This window comes from Triturus cristatus, chromosome 12, assembly GCF_964204655.1.
Source record: "Triturus cristatus chromosome 12, aTriCri1.1, whole genome shotgun sequence".
In the NCBI taxonomy this organism is placed as follows: domain Eukaryota; kingdom Metazoa; phylum Chordata; class Amphibia; order Caudata; family Salamandridae; genus Triturus; species Triturus cristatus.
In genome coordinates, this window is record NC_140595.1 from 265,997,300 (window position 1) to 266,014,418 (window position 17,119).

The window sequence follows — 17,119 nt, forward strand, 5'->3', positions numbered from 1 at the left end:
AGGTACCTCACTTGTGTGGGTTGACCTAGTGCCCGTGACAGGAAATGGACCAAAATGCACCATGGACACACCACATTTTCACATTGAAAATGTACCCTTTTTTTGCAAAGTGTCTAGCTGTAGATTTTGTCCCCTAGCTCTGCCGGAATATAGGGAAACCTAGCAAACCTATGCATTGTTGAAAACTAGACACCAAGGGGCGTCCAGGATGGGGTGACTTGACTAGCTTTCACCAGGTTCTGTTACCCAGAATCCCTTGCAAACCTCAAAATTTGTCAAAAAAAACAAATTTCCTTCACATTTCTGTGGTGGATAGTTCTGGAATCTGTGTGGATCCCCAACACTCCACCCACCCCGCATTCCCCAAAGTGTTCTGAGAAAAATGGTACCTCACTTGTGTGGGTAGGCCAGGAAATGGCCCAAAACGCAATGTGGATACACCACATTTTTCAGTGAAAACTGACACTATTTTGCAAAGTGCCTAGCTGTAGATTTTGAACCCTAGCTCTGCCGGCACCTAGGGAAAACTAGCAAACCTATACATTTTTGAAAACTAGATACCCAGGGAAATCTAGGATGGGGTGACTTATCTGGCTCTCACTAGGTTCTATTACCCAGAATCCCTTGCAAACCTCAAAATTTGTCCCAAAATGATATTTTCCGCACATTTCTGTGGTGTAAAGTTCTGGAATCTGCATGGATCCACAAAACTTCACCCACCCCGCATTGCCCAAAGTCTTCTGAGAAAAATGGTACCTCACTTCTGTGGGTAGGCCTAGTGTCCGCAGCAGGAAACGGCCCAAACCGCAACATGGACACACCACATTTTCACAGTGAAAACGGGCCCTTTCTTTGCAAAGTGCCTAGCTGTAGATTTTGAACCCTAGCTCTGCCGGCACCTAGGGAAACCTAGCCAATCTATATATTTTTTTAAACTAGACACCCAGGAGAATCCAGGAAGGGGTGACTTGTCTGGCTCTTACCAGGTTCTGGTACCAAGAATCCCTTGCAAACCTTAAAATTTGTCAAAAAAACAAATTTTCCTCACATTTCTGTGGTGGAAAGTTCTGGAATCTGTGTGGATCCACAAAATTCCACCTAGCCCGCATTCCCTGAAGTCTTCCGAGAAAAATGGTACTTCCCTTGTGTGGGTGGGTCAAGTACACACGACAGGCAGGGGCCCAAAACCTATTGAGGCGACTTCAAAATTACCTATCACAAAACAACCTGGTTTTGCAAGGGGGGTCCCATGTGTTTTTGGCCCCGTGCTTGGCAGCTATCTAGAGAAACCTACCTAACCCACACATTTATGAAAACTGGACACCCTGGGGAGTCCAGCAAGGTATGGATTGCGTGGGTCCCCCAACATTTCTCTACCCAGAATTCCCTGCAAAACTCAAATTTGTTGGAAAAATCTATTTTTTCTCACATTCTGTGTGGGAAATTGGTAGGATCACTGGGCTGACACAAATGTCCTACCACCCAGCGGTCCCCCAGGTCTCCTGATAAAAATGGTATCTCACTTGTGTGAGTAGGCTTAGTGGCTGCAACAGGAAATGGCCCAAATCGTACTGTGGAGACTTCAAAATTACCAATAACAAAACTACCTGGTTTTGGGGGGGCACCGGGGATTTTGGCCCCGGGCTCGCCGCCATCTAAGGAAACCTACCAAACCCACACATTTCTGAAAACAAGACACTCTGGGGAGTACAATGAGGTATGGCTTGCGTGGGTCCCCCAACGTTTCCCTACCCAGAATCCCCTGCAAACCTCAAATTTAGCTGAAAAAACACATTTTCCACATATTTATGTGTGGAATCACCGTGGCGGCACAAATGTCCTCCCCCACAGCGTACTCCTTAGTGTCCCAAGTGAAATGGTACTCGACCCACCCACGTGAATGAGGTACCATTTTTATCGGGAGATCTGGGGGAATGCTGTGAAGAAGACATTTGTGGATCCACGCAGATTCCAGAACTTTCCCACTCAGAAATTTGAGACAAAAGTGATTTTTTTTCACCTAAATGTGAGGTTTGCAGGGGATTCTGGGTAGGGAAATGTGGGGGGACCCATGCAAACCATACCTTGCTGGACTCCCCCGGGTGTCTAGTTTTCAGAAATGTGTGGGTTTGGTAGGTTTTCCAAGATGGTCGCCGAGCTCGGAGCAAATATCTCATGGGACCTCCCTTGCAAAACCAGCTTGTTTTGTGATAGGTAATTTTGAAGTCGCCTCAATAGGTTTTGGACCCTTGCCTGTCGCCGGTACTTGACCCACCCACACAAGTGAGGTACGATTTTTCTTGGGGAATGTGGGGTGGGTGGAATTTTGTGGAACCACACAAATTCCAGAACTTTTTACCACAGAAATGTGAGGAAAATATGTTTTCTTGACAGATTTGAGGTTTGTAAGGGATTCTAGGTAGCAGAACCTGGTGAGAGCCAGACAAGTCACCCTATCCTGGATTTCCCTGGGTGTTTAGTTTTCAAAAATGTATAGGTTTGCTAAGTTTCCCTGGGTGCCGGCAGAGCTAGGGTTCAAAATCTACAGCTAGGCACTTTGCAAAATTGTGTCAGTTTTCACTGTTGATTGTGGTGTGTCCACGTTGCATTTTGGGCTGTCCCTGTTGCGGGCACTATGCCTACCCACACAAGTGAGGTATCATATTTCTTGTAAGACTTTGGGAAATGCGGGGTGGGTGGAATTTTGTGGATCCACGCAGATTCCAGAACTTTCCATCACAGAAATGTGAGGAAAATGTGGGTTTTTGGACAAATTTTGAAGTTTGTAAGGGATTCTGGGTAACAGAACCTGGTGAGAGCCAGTCACATCACCCTATCCTGGATTTCCCTGGTTGTCTAGTTTTAAAAAATGTATAGGTTTGCTAGGTTTCCCTAGGTGCTGGCAGAGCTAGGGTTCACAATCTACAGCTGGCACTTTGCAAAAAAAGGGTCAGTTTTCACTGTAAAATGTGGTGTGTCCACGTTGCGTTTTGGGCTGTTCCTGTTGTGGGCACTATTCCTACCCACACAAGTGAGGTATCATATTTCTTGTAAGACTTTGGGAAATGCGGGGTGGGTGGAATTTTGTGGATCCACGCAGATTCCAGAACTTTCCATCACAGAAATATGAGGAAAATGTGGGTTTTTGGACAAATTTTGAAGTTTGTAAGGGATTCTGGGTAACAGAACCTGGTGAGAGCCAGTCAAATCACCCTATCCTGGATTTCCCTGGTTGTCTAGTTTTAAAAAATGTATAGGTTTGCTAGGTTTCCCTAGGTGCTGGCAGAGCTAGGGTTCACAATCTACAGCTGGCACTTTGCAAAAAAAGGGTCAGTTTTCATATGAAAATGTGGTGTGTCCACGTTGCTTTTTGGGCCGATTCCTTTCGCGGGCACTAAGCCTACGCATACAAGTGAGGTACCATCTTTCTCTGAATACTTTGGGGAATGCGGGCTGGGTGGAATTTTGTGGATCCACGCAGATCCCAGATCTTTCCATCATAGAAATGTGAGGAAAATGTGTTTTTTTGTACAAAGTTTGAGGTTTGATAGGGATTCTGGGTAACAGAAACTGGTGAGAGCCAGACAAGTCACCCCATCATGGATTCCCCTGGGTGTCTAGTTTATTAAAAATGTGTAGGATTGCTGTGTTTCCCAGGTGCCAGCAGAGCTAGGGTTCAAAATCTACAGCTAGGCACTTTGCAAAAACGGGTCAGTTTTCACAGAGAAAATGTGGTGTGTCCACGTTGCGTTTTGGGCCATTTCCTGTCACAGGCACAAGGCCTACTCACACAAGTGTGGTACCATTTTTCTCAGAAGACTTTGGGGAATGCGGGGTGGGTGGAATTTTGTGCATCCACGCAGATCCCAGAACTTTACATCACAGAAATGTGAGGAAAATGTGTTTTTAAAAAAAAACTAAGTTTGAGGTTGGCAAGGGATTCTGGGTAACAGACCTGGTGAGAAGCACACAAGTCACCCCATCCTGGATTTCCCTTGGTGTTTAGTCTTCAAAAATGTATAAGTTTGCTATGTTTCCCTGGGTACCGGCAGAGCTAGGGTTCAAAATCTACAGCAAGGCACTTTGCAAAATTGTGTCAGTTTTCACTGTAAAATGTGGTGTGTCCACGTTGCGTTTTAGGCTGTTCCGGTTGTGGGCACTAGGCCTACCCACACAAGTGAGGTATCATGTTTCGTGTAAGACTTTGGGAAATGCGGGGTGGGTGGAATTTTGTGGATCCACGCAGATTCCAGAACTTTCCATCAAAGAAATGTGAGGAAAATGTGGGTTTTTGGACAAATTTTGAAGTTTGTAAGGGATTCTGGGTAACAGAACCTGGTGAGAGCCAGTCAAATCACCCTATCCTGGATTTCCCTGGTTGTCTAGTTTTTAAAAATGTATAGGTTTGCTAGGTTTCCCTAGGTGCTGGCAGAGCTAGGGTTCAAAATCTACAGCTAGGCACTTTGCAAAAACGGGTCAGTTTTCACAGAGAAAATGTGGTGTGTCCACGTTGCGTTTTGGGCCATTTCCTGTCACAGGCACAAGGCCTACTCACACAAGTGTGGTACCATTTTTCTCAGAAGACTTTCGGGAATGCGGGGTGGGTGGAATTTTGTGCATCCACGCAGATCCCAGAACTTTACATCACAGAAATGTGAGGAAAATGTGTTTTTAAAAAAAAACTAAGTTTGAGGTTGGCAAGGGATTCTGGGTAACAGACCTGGTGAGAAGCACACAAGTCACCCCATCCTGGATTTCCCTTGGAGTTTAGTCTTCAAAAATGTATACGTTTGCTATGTTTCCCTGGGTACAGGCAGAGCTAGGGTTCAAAATCTACAGCTAGGCACTTTGCAAAATTGTGTCAGTTTTCACAGAGAAAATGTGGTGTGTCCACGTTGCATTTTGGGCCATTTCCTGTCACAGGCACAAGGCCTACTCACACAAGTGTGGTACCATTTTTCTCAGAAGACTTTGGGGAATGCGGGGTGGGTGGAATTTTGTGCATCCACGCAGATCCCAGAACTTTACATCACAGAAATGTGAGGAAAATGTGTTTTTAAAAAAAAACTAAGTTTGAGGTTGGCAAGGGATTCTGGGTAACAGACCTGGTGAGAAGCACACAAGTCACCCCATCCTGGATTTCCCTTGGTGTTTAGTCTTCAAAAATGTATAAGTTTGCTATGTTTCCCTGGGTACCGGCAGAGCTAGGGTTCAAAATCTACAGCTAGGCACTTTGCAAAATTGTGTCAGTTTTCACTGTAAAATGTGGTGTGTCCACATTGTGTTTTGGGCTGTTCCTGTTGTGGGCACTAGACCTACCCACACAAGTGAGGTATCATGTTTCTTGTAAGACTTTGGGAAATGCGGGGTGGGTGGAATTTTGTGGATCCACGCAGATTCCAGAACTTTCCATCACAGAAATGTGAGGAAAATGTGGGTTTTTGGACAAAGTTTGAAGTTTGTAAGGGATTCTCGGTAACAGAACCTGGTGAGAGCCAGTCAAATCACCCTATCCTGGATTTCCCTGGTTGTCTAGTTTTTCAAAATGTATAGGTTTGCTAGGTTTCCCTAGGTGCTGGCAGAGCTAGGGTTCAAAATCTACAGCTAGGCATTTGCAAAAACGGGTCAGTTTTCACAGAGAAAATGTGGTGTGTCCACGTTGCGTTTTGGGCCATTTCCTGTCACAGGCACAAGGCCTACTCACACAAGTGTGGTACCATTTTTCTCAGACGACTTTGGGGAATGCGGGGTGGGTGGAATTTTGTGCATCCACGCAGATCCCAGAACTTTACATCACAGAAATGTGAGGAAAATGTGTGTTTTTTTAAAAACTAAGTTTGAGGTTGGCAAGGGATTCTGGGTAACAGACCTGGTGAGAAGCACACAAGTCACCCCATCCTGGATTTCCCTTGGTGTTTAGTCTTCAAAAACGTATAAGTTTGCTATGTTTCCCTGGGTACCGGCAGAGCTAGGGTTCAAAATCTACAGCTAGGCACTTTGCAAAATTGTGTCAGTTTTCACTGTAAAATGTGGTGTGTCCACGTTGCGTTTTGGGCTGTTCCTGTTGTGGGCACTAGGCCTACCCACACAAGTGAGGTATCATGTTTCTTGTAAGACTTTGGGAAATGCGGGGTGGGTGGAATTTTGTGGATCCACGCAGATTCCAGAACTTTCCATCACAGAAATGTGAGGAAAATGTGGGTTTTTGGACAAATTTTGAAGTTTGTAAGGGATTCTGGGTAACAGAACCTGGTGAGAGCCAGTCAAATCACCCTATCCTGGATTTCCCTGGTTGTCTAGTTTTAAAAAATGTATAGGTTTGCTAGGTTTCCCTAGGTGCTGGCAGAGCTAGGGTTCACAATCTACAGCTGGCACTTTGCAAAAAAAGGGTCAGTTTTCACTATGAAAATGTGGTGTGTCCATGTTGCTTTTTGGGCCGATTCCTTTCGCGGGCACTAAGCCTACGCATACAAGTGAGGTACCATCTTTCTCTGAAGACTTTGGGGAATGCGGGCTGGGTGGAATTTTGTGGATCCACGCAGATCCCAGATCTTTCCATCATAGAAATGTGAGGAAAATGTGTTTTTTTTGTACAAAGTTTGAGGTTTGATAGGGATTCTGGGTAACAGAAACTGGTGAGAGCCAGACAAGTCACCCCATCATGGATTCCCCTGGGTGTCTAGTTTATTAAAAATGTGTAGGATTGCTGTGTTTCCCAGGTGCCAGCAGAGCTAGGGTTCTAAATCTACAGCTAGGCACTTTGCAAAAACGGGTCAGTTTTCACAGAGAAAATGTGGTGTGTCCACGTTGCGTTTTGGGCCATTTCCTGTCACAGGCACAAGGCCTACTCACACAAGTGTGGTACCATTTTTCTCAGAAGACTTTGGGGAATGCGGGGTGGGTGGAATTTTGTGCATCCACGCAGATCCCAGAACTTTACATCACAGAAATGTGAGGAAAATGTGGTTTTTAAAAAAAAACTAAGTTTGAGGTTGGCAAGGGATTCTGGGTAACAGACCTGGTGAGAAGCACACAAGTCACCTCATCCTGGATTTCCCTTGGTGTTTAGTCTTCAAAAATGTATAAGTTTGCTATGTTTCCCTGGGTACCGGCAGAGCTAGGGTTCAAAATCTACAACTAGGCACTTTGCAAAATTGTGTCAGTTTTCACTGTAAAATGTGGTGTGTCCACGTTGTGTTTTGGGCTGTTCCTGTTGTGGGCACTAGGCCTACCCACACAAGTGAGGTATCATGTTTCTTGTAAGACTTTGGGAAATGCGGGGTGGGTGGAATTTTGTGGATCCACGCAGATTCCAGAACTTTCCATCACAGAAATATGAGGAAAATGTGGGTTTTTGTACAAATTTTGAAGTTTGTAAGGGATTCTGGGTAACAGAACCTGGTGAGAGCCAGTCAAATCACCCTATCCTGGATTTCCCTGGTTGTCTAGTTTTACAAAAATGTATAGGTTTGCTAGGTTTCCCTAGGTGCTGGCAGAGCTAGGGTTCACAATCTACAGCTGGCACTTTGCAAAAAAAGGGTCAGTTTTCACTTTGAAAATGTGGTGTGTCCATGTTGCTTTTTGGGCCGATTCCTTTCGCGGGCACTAAGCCTACGCATACAAGTGAGGTACCATCTTTCTCTGAAGACTTTGGGGAATGCGGGCTGGGTGGAATTTTGTGGATCCACGCAGATCCCAGATCTTTCCATCATAGAAATGTGAGGAAAATGTGTTTTTTTTGTACAAAGTTTGAGGTTTGATAGGGATTCTGGGTAACAGAAACTGGTGAGAGCCAGACAAGTCACCCCATCATGGATTCCCCTGGGTGTCTAGTTTATTAAAAATGTGTAGGATTGCTGTGTTTCCCAGGTGCCAGCAGAGCTAGGGTTCTAAATCTACAGCTAGGCACTTTGCAAAAACGGGTCAGTTTTCACAGAGAAAATGTGGTGTGTCCACGTTGCGTTTTGGGCCATTTCCTGTCACAGGCACAAGGCCTACTCACACAAGTGTGGTACCATTTTTCTCAGAAGACTTTGGGGAATGCGGGGTGGGTGGAATTTTGTGCATCCACGCAGATCCCAGAACTTTACATCACAGAAATGTGAGGAAAATGTGTTTTTACAAAAAATCTAAGTTTGAGGTTGGCAAGGGATTCTGGGTAACAGACCTGGTGAGAAGCACACAAGTCACCCCATCCTGGATTTCCCTTGGTGTTTAGTCTTCAAAAATGTATAAGTTTGCTATGTTTCCCTGGGTACCGGCAGAGCTAGGGTTCAAAATCTACAGCTAGGCACTTTGCAAAATTGTGTCAGTTTTCACTGTAAAATGTGGTGTGTCCACGTTGTGTTTTGGGCTGTTCCTGTTGTGGGCACTAGGCCTACCCACACAAGTGAGGTATCATGTTTCTTGTAAGACTTTGGGAAATGCGGGGTGGGTGGAATTTTGTGCATCCACGCAGATCCCAGAACTTTACATCACAGAAATGTGAGGAAAATGTGTTTTTTTTAAAAACTAAGTTTGAGGTTGACAAGGGATTCTGGGTAACAGACCTGGTGAGAAGCACACAAGTCACCCCATCATGGATTTCCCTTGGTGTTTAGTCTTCAAAAATGTATAAGTTTGCTATGTTTCCCTGGGTACCGGCAGAGCTAGGGTTCAAAATCTACAGCTAGGCACTTTGCAAAATTGTGTCAGTTTTCACTGTAAAATGTGGTGTGTCCACGTTGCGTTTTGGGCTGTTCCTGTTGTGGGCACTAGGCCTACCCACACCAGTGAGGTATCATGTTTCTTGTAAGACTTTGGGAAATGCGGGGTGGGTGTAATTTTGTGGATCCACGCAGATTCCAGAACTTTCCATCACAGAAATCTGAGGAAAATGTGGGTTTTTGGACAAATTTTGAAGTTTGTAAGGGATTCTGGGTAACAGAACCTGGTGAGAGCCAGTCAAATCACCCTATCCTGGATTTCCCTGGTTGTCTAGTTTTAAAAAATGTATAGGTTTGCTAGGTTTCCCTAGGTGCTGGCAGAGCTAGGGTTCACAATCTACAGCTGGCACTTTGCAAAAAAAGGGTCAGTTTTCACTATGAAAATGTGGTGTGTCCATGTTGCTTTTTGGGCCGATTCCTTTCGCGGGCACTAAGCCTACGCATACAAGTGAGGTACCATCTTTCTCTGAAGACTTTGGGGAATGCGGGCTGGGTGGAATTTTGTGGATCCACGCAGATCCCAGATCTTTCCATCATAGAAATGTGAGGAAAATGTGGTTTTTCTTGTACAAAGTTTGAGGTTTGATAGGGATTCTGGGTAACAGAAACTGGTGAGAGCCAGACAAGTCACCCCATCATGGATTCCCCTGGGTGTCTAGTTTATTAAAAATGTGTAGGATTGCTGTGTTTCCCAGGTGCCAGCAGAGCTAGGGTTCTAAATCTACAGCTAGGCACTTTGCAAAAACGGGTCAGTTTTCGCAGAGAAAATGTGGTGTGTCCACGTTGCGTTTTGGGCCATTTCCTGTCACAGGCACAAGGCCTACTCACACAAGTGTGGTACCATTTTTCTCAGAAGACTTTGGGGAATGCGGGGTGGGTGGAATTTTGTGCTTCCACGCAGATCCCAGAACTTTACATCACAGAAATGTGAGGAAAATGTGTTTTTAAAAAAAAACTAAGTTTGAGGTTGGCAAGGGATTCTGGGTAACAGACCTGGTGAGAAGCACACAAGTCACCCCATCCTGGATTTCCCTTGGTGTTTAGTCTTCAAAAATGTATAAGTTTGCTATGTTTCCCTGGGTACCGGCAGAGCTAGGGTTCAAAATCTACAGCAAGGCACTTTGCAAAATTGTGTCAGTTTTCACTGTAAAATGTGGTGTGTCCACGTTGTGTTTTGGGCTGTTCCTGTTGTGGGCACTAGGCCTACCCACACAAGGGAGGTATCATGTTTCTTGTAAGACTTTGGGAAATGCGGGGTGGGTGGAATTTTGGGGATCCACGCAGATTCCAGAACTTTCCATCACAGAAATGTGAGGAAAATGTGGATTTTTGGACAAATTTTGAAGTTTGTAAGGGATTCTGGGTAACAGAACCTGGTGAGAGCCAGTCAAATCACCCTATCCTGGATTTCCCTGGTTGTCTAGTTTTACAAAATGTATAGGTTTGCTAGGTTTCCCTAGGTGCTGGCAGAGCTAGGGTTCACAATCTACAGCTGGCACTTTGCAAGAAAAGGGTCAGTTTTCACAATGAAAATGTGGTGTGTCCATGTTGCTTTTTGGGCCGATTCCTTTCGCGGGCACTAAGCCTACGCATACAAGTGAGGTACCATCTTTCTCTGAAGACTTTGGGGAATGCGGGCTGGGTGGAATTTTGTGGATCCACGCAGATCCCAGATCTTTCCATCATAGAAATGTGAGGAAAATGTGTTTTTTTTGTCCAAAGTTTGAGGTTTGATAGGGATTCTGGGTAACAGAAACTGGTGAGAGCCAGACAAGTTACCCCATCATGGATTCCCCTGGGTGTCTAGTTTATTAAAAATGTGTAGGATTGCTGTGTTTCCCAGGTGCCAGCAGAGCTAGGGTTCTAAATCTACAGCTAGGCACTTTGCAAAAACGGGTCAGTTTTCACAGAGAAAATGTGGTGTGTCAACGCTGCGTTTTGGGCCATTTCCTGTCACAGGCACAAGGCCTACTCACACAAGTGTGGTACCATTTTTCTCAGAAGACTTTGGGGAATGCGGGGTGGGTGGAATTTTGTGCATCCACGCAGATCCCAGAACTTTACATCACAGAAATGTGAGGAAAATGTGTTTTTAAAAAAAACACTAAGTTTGAGGTTGGCAAGGGATTCTGGGTAACAGACCTGGTGAGAAGCACACAAGTCACCCCATCCTGGATTTCCCTTGGTGTTTAGTCTTCAAAAATGTATAAGTTTGCTATGTTTCCCTGGGTACCGGCAGAGCTAGGGTTCAAAATCTACAGCAAGGCACTTTGCAAAATTGTGTCAGTTTTCACTGTAAAATGTGGTGTGTCCACGTTGTGTTTTGGGCTGTTCCTGTTGTGGGCACTAGGCCTACCCACACAAGTGAGGTATCATGTTTCTTGTAAGACTTTGGGAAATGCGGGGTGGGTGGAATTTTGGGGATCCACGCAGATTCCAGAACTTTCCATCACAGAAATGTGAGGAAAATGTGGGTTTTTGGACAAATTTTGAAGTTTGTAAGGGATTCTGGGTAACAGAACCTGGTGAGAGCCAGTCAAATCACCCTATCCTGGATTTCCCTGGTTGTCTAGTGTGAGAAGTTGGCCTGGTATATGATGTTCACTAGTTAAAGTGACCACCTTGTACCATGCCAAGCAACCCTTATGGTGTGGTTGTAAGTCAACCTTTTCGGACCAGCTGCCCTAGTGGTAGCGTAGGCTAAGCAGTCTTTGAGGCTAAACTCGTGAAACGTGTTAAGCAGGCTGTTTTACCAAATGTAACCCCCTTTTATACCAATGAAAGGACACCACACAGATATAGATTGAAAATATATATGTATTTATTTCTCAAAGTATCCCCTAGACTCTTTATGAGCACAGGAGCACAAATCGTTAAACAAGAATACGTTAGAATACACAGAAGTTGCACTTTTTATGGATAGGCCCTGGTGGCCGCTCGAACCATATACTAAAATAGTGGTATAAGTACCACGAACAGAAAATGGAAAAGGCCTAGGGCCTCTAGAATCGCTGGGCCTACAAGGAGCTAACTTTAGTTAGTGACCAGGAGGTCCACGGGTTGCGTGTGCAGAGCAAATAGTCACACGCGGGCTCCCATAGGTTTTCAATGGGTGCGTAAAAGTTACAAAGTTACTGCAAAAAGGATCTTCCGGAGGGACTATGAACTCAAGATTGGAAACACAGACACTAGAGATGATACTCTACACTTGGGCACCGGAGTGCCAGCTTTACCTCACCCACAGGAAGCGGGTGCATAGGTCTCGAAGTGCGTCGGGTTTCTTCTATCTGTTCAATGGAGCCTGAAGACAAAGATGCTGCAGGCGGTCGGTCCGGAAGAGATGCGGTGGATCCCAGAGTGGATCGGAGTTGTAGAAGACCTGTAAGCAGAGGGGACAGTGTTCACAGTCACTAGCCAGTGACCAGCGTGGCACCAGGTGGGTACCAGGCGATGTCGGGTGCAAACAGGAAGAAAGGTGTAGCTTGTCTCTGCAGCCACGTAGTCCCTGAAGGTCGACGACGTCCAGGAGTCGGTTCACAAGCTGTCCAACGCAGGCTCTCGCTGTCGGCGGTGTCGGCGACTTGATCGAAGCAAACAAGCCTTGGCAAAAGCAATTGTTGTGGAAAACGAAATAAGCTGATGGTTCTGACCAGCAAGGTCAGAGGGACTGCTCCTTTGGAGGGGAGCAAGGGCCAGTCTGGAGCAACCAGACCAGTGGTGTAGTTCTTGAAGTTCATCGCCAAGATGGCCACTAGCCAACGGGCCAGCAACCGGTTAGGCGCGTCGAGTGGCAAAATGCAGAAGGGCCCCACGCAGATCGTGGAGATGCTGGAGGGCTCACCTTTGGTGCAGATGCTGCTCGGGTGTTGGGCTTCTCAGATCCCAAAGCACAACTTGGAGGGAGCCTCGGTTGTTGCGCTTGCAGCTTGTCGTGGTCTTTTCAAGATGGCTGGCTCCACGTGTCTCGGTGCCTCCACGGGTTCCTTCTTTTCAGGGACTGTGGATCGGGCGGTGAGAGGTCTGGAGGTCCAGGTCTTGTCAGTCTCTGGGCTCGGGCTCCGGCGGGAGGCGGCGGCAAAGCAGACGTTGATTCGCTGGATGGTGCTTGCGTTAGCAAGGTGGTCACTCCCTGACCACAGGAGAGATTGGCTTCAGTCCTCTGTGCGGCAGAGCGTCGGAGTTCCCGTCTTCTTCTTGTAGTTAAGTTGATTCCAGGATGTCTAAAGTCTTAGGACACAGCTCCTACCTTTATTCGGATTCTAGGGGCCGGACTACCTGCTAGGTCCCTCCCTAAGGGTGGGACCAGGAAGGGGGGTGGTTACACCCCCAATCCTTTGTCCAGCTCTCCCCAGGCCCGGGACTGGTGTGCCCCAGGACCGGTTTGAACTGGCATATGCACCGAGGCTCCTTGTGAGCCTCAGGCATGTCTGATTCCTTTCAAGCCCTACCTGACCAATACACAAAATCCTGTCTGGGGTGGTGCACGCACCTCCTTTGGTAGGAAACCCTTTGTCCACACCTCGCAAGCTGGAAGGACTCCCAGCAGCAGGAGGGCAGACTTGTGTCTGTGGTGGCAGCATCCATTTTGTGGAGCTGAGGCTATGTCTGATTTTACCCGGGTTTCAGGTACTGTACATGTCGTGTCCCTCTAGAAGGGTGGAATGCTAACCCCGTCGCCAGAATTGGTGAGGGGTTAGTATTCCAATTCGTATGACACCTTACTCGACATGTCTTGATAAAGCCAAACCAAAGATAGCATTTAACCGCGAGGTTCATAATGCACTTAAGAGTATATGGTATGACGATATCTGGAAACAGTAGAAGGAAGTTGTTCCGACCACTGCAGACAGGCTCAGCTCATGCCAGAGCACCATCTCACATGGAACCAAGCACTCTGCCTTCAGGATTGTTAAGGCCTGCCATAGGAGTGACTTATAGGTTAACATGTGTCCCATTTAAGGTTAGATATAGGTATACTACACCTAAGTAAGAGGTGGTTACACCAACTTACCCCAGCTGAGTGATCAGCCAGTTGTGTCAAATTTGTTAGGCCAAGCCTGGGGTGGCATAATACATGCTGCAGCCCCTGGCAGGCCTTAGATACACCAATGCCCTGGGTACCTAGTGTACACTGGTACAGGGGCTCACAGGGTGATCCACTTCCAATTGGTTATGCACCTAGGGTGCATAGTGTAAATTTAGTAGAGAGAACAGCAGGCTGGGGGTCTGATTGGCAAGCCAACAGCCTCAATATGTCAAAAACCAGTGATGCAAAAAGCAAAAATTTGGGGTGACCATAGGATAGCAGACCCTACTCTCCTACACAACCCCCCCCCCCCAAACGCAGGGACATTAAACTAGCCTTGACCAGTATCGTCTTCATGTCCTAAGTGGAAGTACCTGGAGAGACCATCTGCATTCCCATGGTCAGTACCTGGCCGGTGCTCCACTGTAAAGTCCATCCCCTGTAGGGAAATGGACCACCTAAGCAGTTTGGGGTTTTCACCCTTCATCTGATTTAGCCACAAGAGGGGCTTATGGTCGGTCTGAATCTTGAAGTGAGTGCCAAACAAGTATGGCCTCAGCTTCTTCAGGGCCCACACCACAGCAAAGGCCTCCCTCTCAATAGCTGACCAATTCTTCTCTCTGGGGGTCAACCTTCTGCTAATAAAAGCAATGGGTTGGTCTTGACCATCTACATTAAGTTGTGACAGCACAGCTCCGACACCCAACTCAGAAGCATCTGTTTGGACAATAAACTCTTTGGAGTAGTCAGGACTTTTCAGGATAGGTGCAGAGCACATGGCCTCCTTCAGGTCATCAAATGCCTTTTGACAGCTTACTGTCCACTGAAACTTTTTGGGCATCTTCTTGGATGTCAGATCATTAAGAGGAGTCACAATGGACCCATAGTTCTTAACAAACTTCCTGTAGTACCCAGTCAAGCCCAAGAAAGCTCGAACTTGAGTCTTTGTGGTTGGAGGGGACCAGTCCTTGATGAATTGTATCTTACTCTCCAGTGGTTGAACTTGGCCTCCACCTACAAGGTGGCCCAAATACACAACCTTACTCTGCCCTATCTGGCACTTAGTAGCCTTGATAGTGAGGCCTGCCCTTTGCAGGGCCTCAAGAGCCTTCTTCAGGTGGATCAGGTGATCCTCCCAGGTGGAGCTAAAGACAGCAATGTCATCAAGATATGCTGCACAAAAGTCATCCAACCCAGTAAGGACTTGATTCACCAACCTTTGGAAGGTGGCAGGTGCATTCTTCAGACCAAAGGGCATCACCACAAATTGGTAGTGCCCACCTGGGGTTGAGAATGCTGTTTTGGCCTTAGACTCCTCAGCTAATCTGAATTGCCAATAGCCAGCTGTCAAGTCAAATGTGCTCAAAAACTTAGCAGAAGCTAGTTTGTCTATGAGCTCATCTGCCCTTGGAATAGGGTGTGCATCTGTGCTGGTGACAGCATTGAGACCCCTGTAGTCCACACAGAACCTCATCTCTCTCTTGCCATCTTTGGTGTGAGGTTTGGGGACCAGAACCACTGGGCTAGCCCAGGGGCTCTCTGAGGGTTCAATGACACCTAATTCCAGCATTTTGTGTACCTCAGCCTTTATACAGTCCCTGACGTGGTCAGGTTGTCTGTAAAGCTTGTTCTTTACAGGCAGACTGTCACCAGTGTCCACCACATGGGTACACCAGTCAGTTTGGCTAGGTATTAGGGAAAACAGATGTTGAAATGATTGTAGAACTTGTCTACATTCAGTCTGCTGATGATCAGTGAGGTTGCCCCCAAGGGTCACTCCTTCAACTGAACCATCCTCAGGGTTCTGAGACAACAGGTCTGGGAGAGGGTCACTCTCTTCCTCCTGTCCCTCATCTGTAGCCATGAGCAAGCCTATGTCTGCCCTGTCAACATATGCTTTTAACCTGTTAACATGGAGTACCCTGTGGGGACTCCTGGGAGTTCCTAGGTCCACCAAGTAGGTAACCTCTCCCTTCTTTTCCAGGATTGTATGGGGTCCAGACCATTTGTCTTGGAGTGCTGCTGGGGCCACTGGCTCCAACACCCAAACCTTCTGTCCTGGCTGAAACTCAACCAAGACAGCCTTTTGGTCATGCCAAGCTTTCTGTAAGGCCTGGCTTGCCTCAAGGTTTTTGGATGCCTTCTCCATATACTCAGCCATCCTGGAGCGGAGACCAAGTACATAGTCCACTATGTCTTGCTTAGGCTTTTTGAGAGGTAACTCCCATCCTTCCTTCACTAAACACAGTGGGCCTCTCACAGGGTGCCCAAACAACAATTCAAAGGGGCTGTAACCAACTCCTTTTTGTGGGACCTCTCTGTAAGCAAACAGAAGGCAGGGTAGAAGGATGTCCCATCTTCGCCTGAGCTTTTCAGGTAATCCTTTGATCATACCCTTTAGGGTCTTGTTGAATCTCTCAACAAGCCCATTGCATTGTGGGTGATAAGGAGTGGTGAACTTGTAGTTGACACCACATTCCTTCCACATAGCTGTCAAGTATCCTGACATGAAGTTGGTACCTCTGTCAGAAACCACCTCCTTCGGAAACCCCACTCTGGAGAATACAACCCAGCAGGGCCCTGGCCACAACAGGTGCTGTAGTGGTCCTAAGGGGAATTGCCTCTGGATACCTGGTGGCATGATCCACTACCACCAGTATAAATCTGTGCCCAGATGCAGTGGGAGGATCCATGGGACCCACTATATCTATTCCCACTCTTTCAAAGGGGACCCCCACCACAGGTAGTGGTATCAGGGGGGCCTTTGTTGTGCCACCTGATTTGCCACTGGCTTGGCAGGTCTCACAGGAGCGACAACACTCCTTGGTATCTTCATTCATGTGAGGCCAGTGAAAGTGAGGGACAAGCCTGTCCCAAGTCTTGTTCTGGCCTAAGTGTCCTGCTAAAGGAATATCATGGGCCAAGGTAAGAAGGAAGCCCCTAAATTGCAGAGGTATAACCAACCTCCTGGTGGCACCAGGCTTGGGGTCTCTAGCCTCTGAATAAAGGAGCCCTTCATCCCAATACACTTTATGGGTACCTTGAGCATTCCCAGCAGCCTCAGCAGCAGCCAGCTGTCTGAGGGGTTCAAGAGAGGGACAGGATAACTGAGCCTGCCTCAAGTCAGCCCTTGAAGGTCCCCCTGTCCCCAGAAACTCAACCTGATCAGGTTCAAGCTCTTCAGGGACAGTTCCTTCAGGGTCCTCTAGATCAGCTTCCTGGGAAGGTTGATCATCACTCTGAGGCAGGGGGGAAGGCACAGCCTTGACCCTCCTGTTCTTCTTCTTGGTAGGTGCTTGGTCCATTGTTCCAGGATCCAAGACCTGTGGTTCAGTAAGGCACTTTTTGGCCTGTGACCTGGTCACAGCAAGGACATGTGGTGATATAC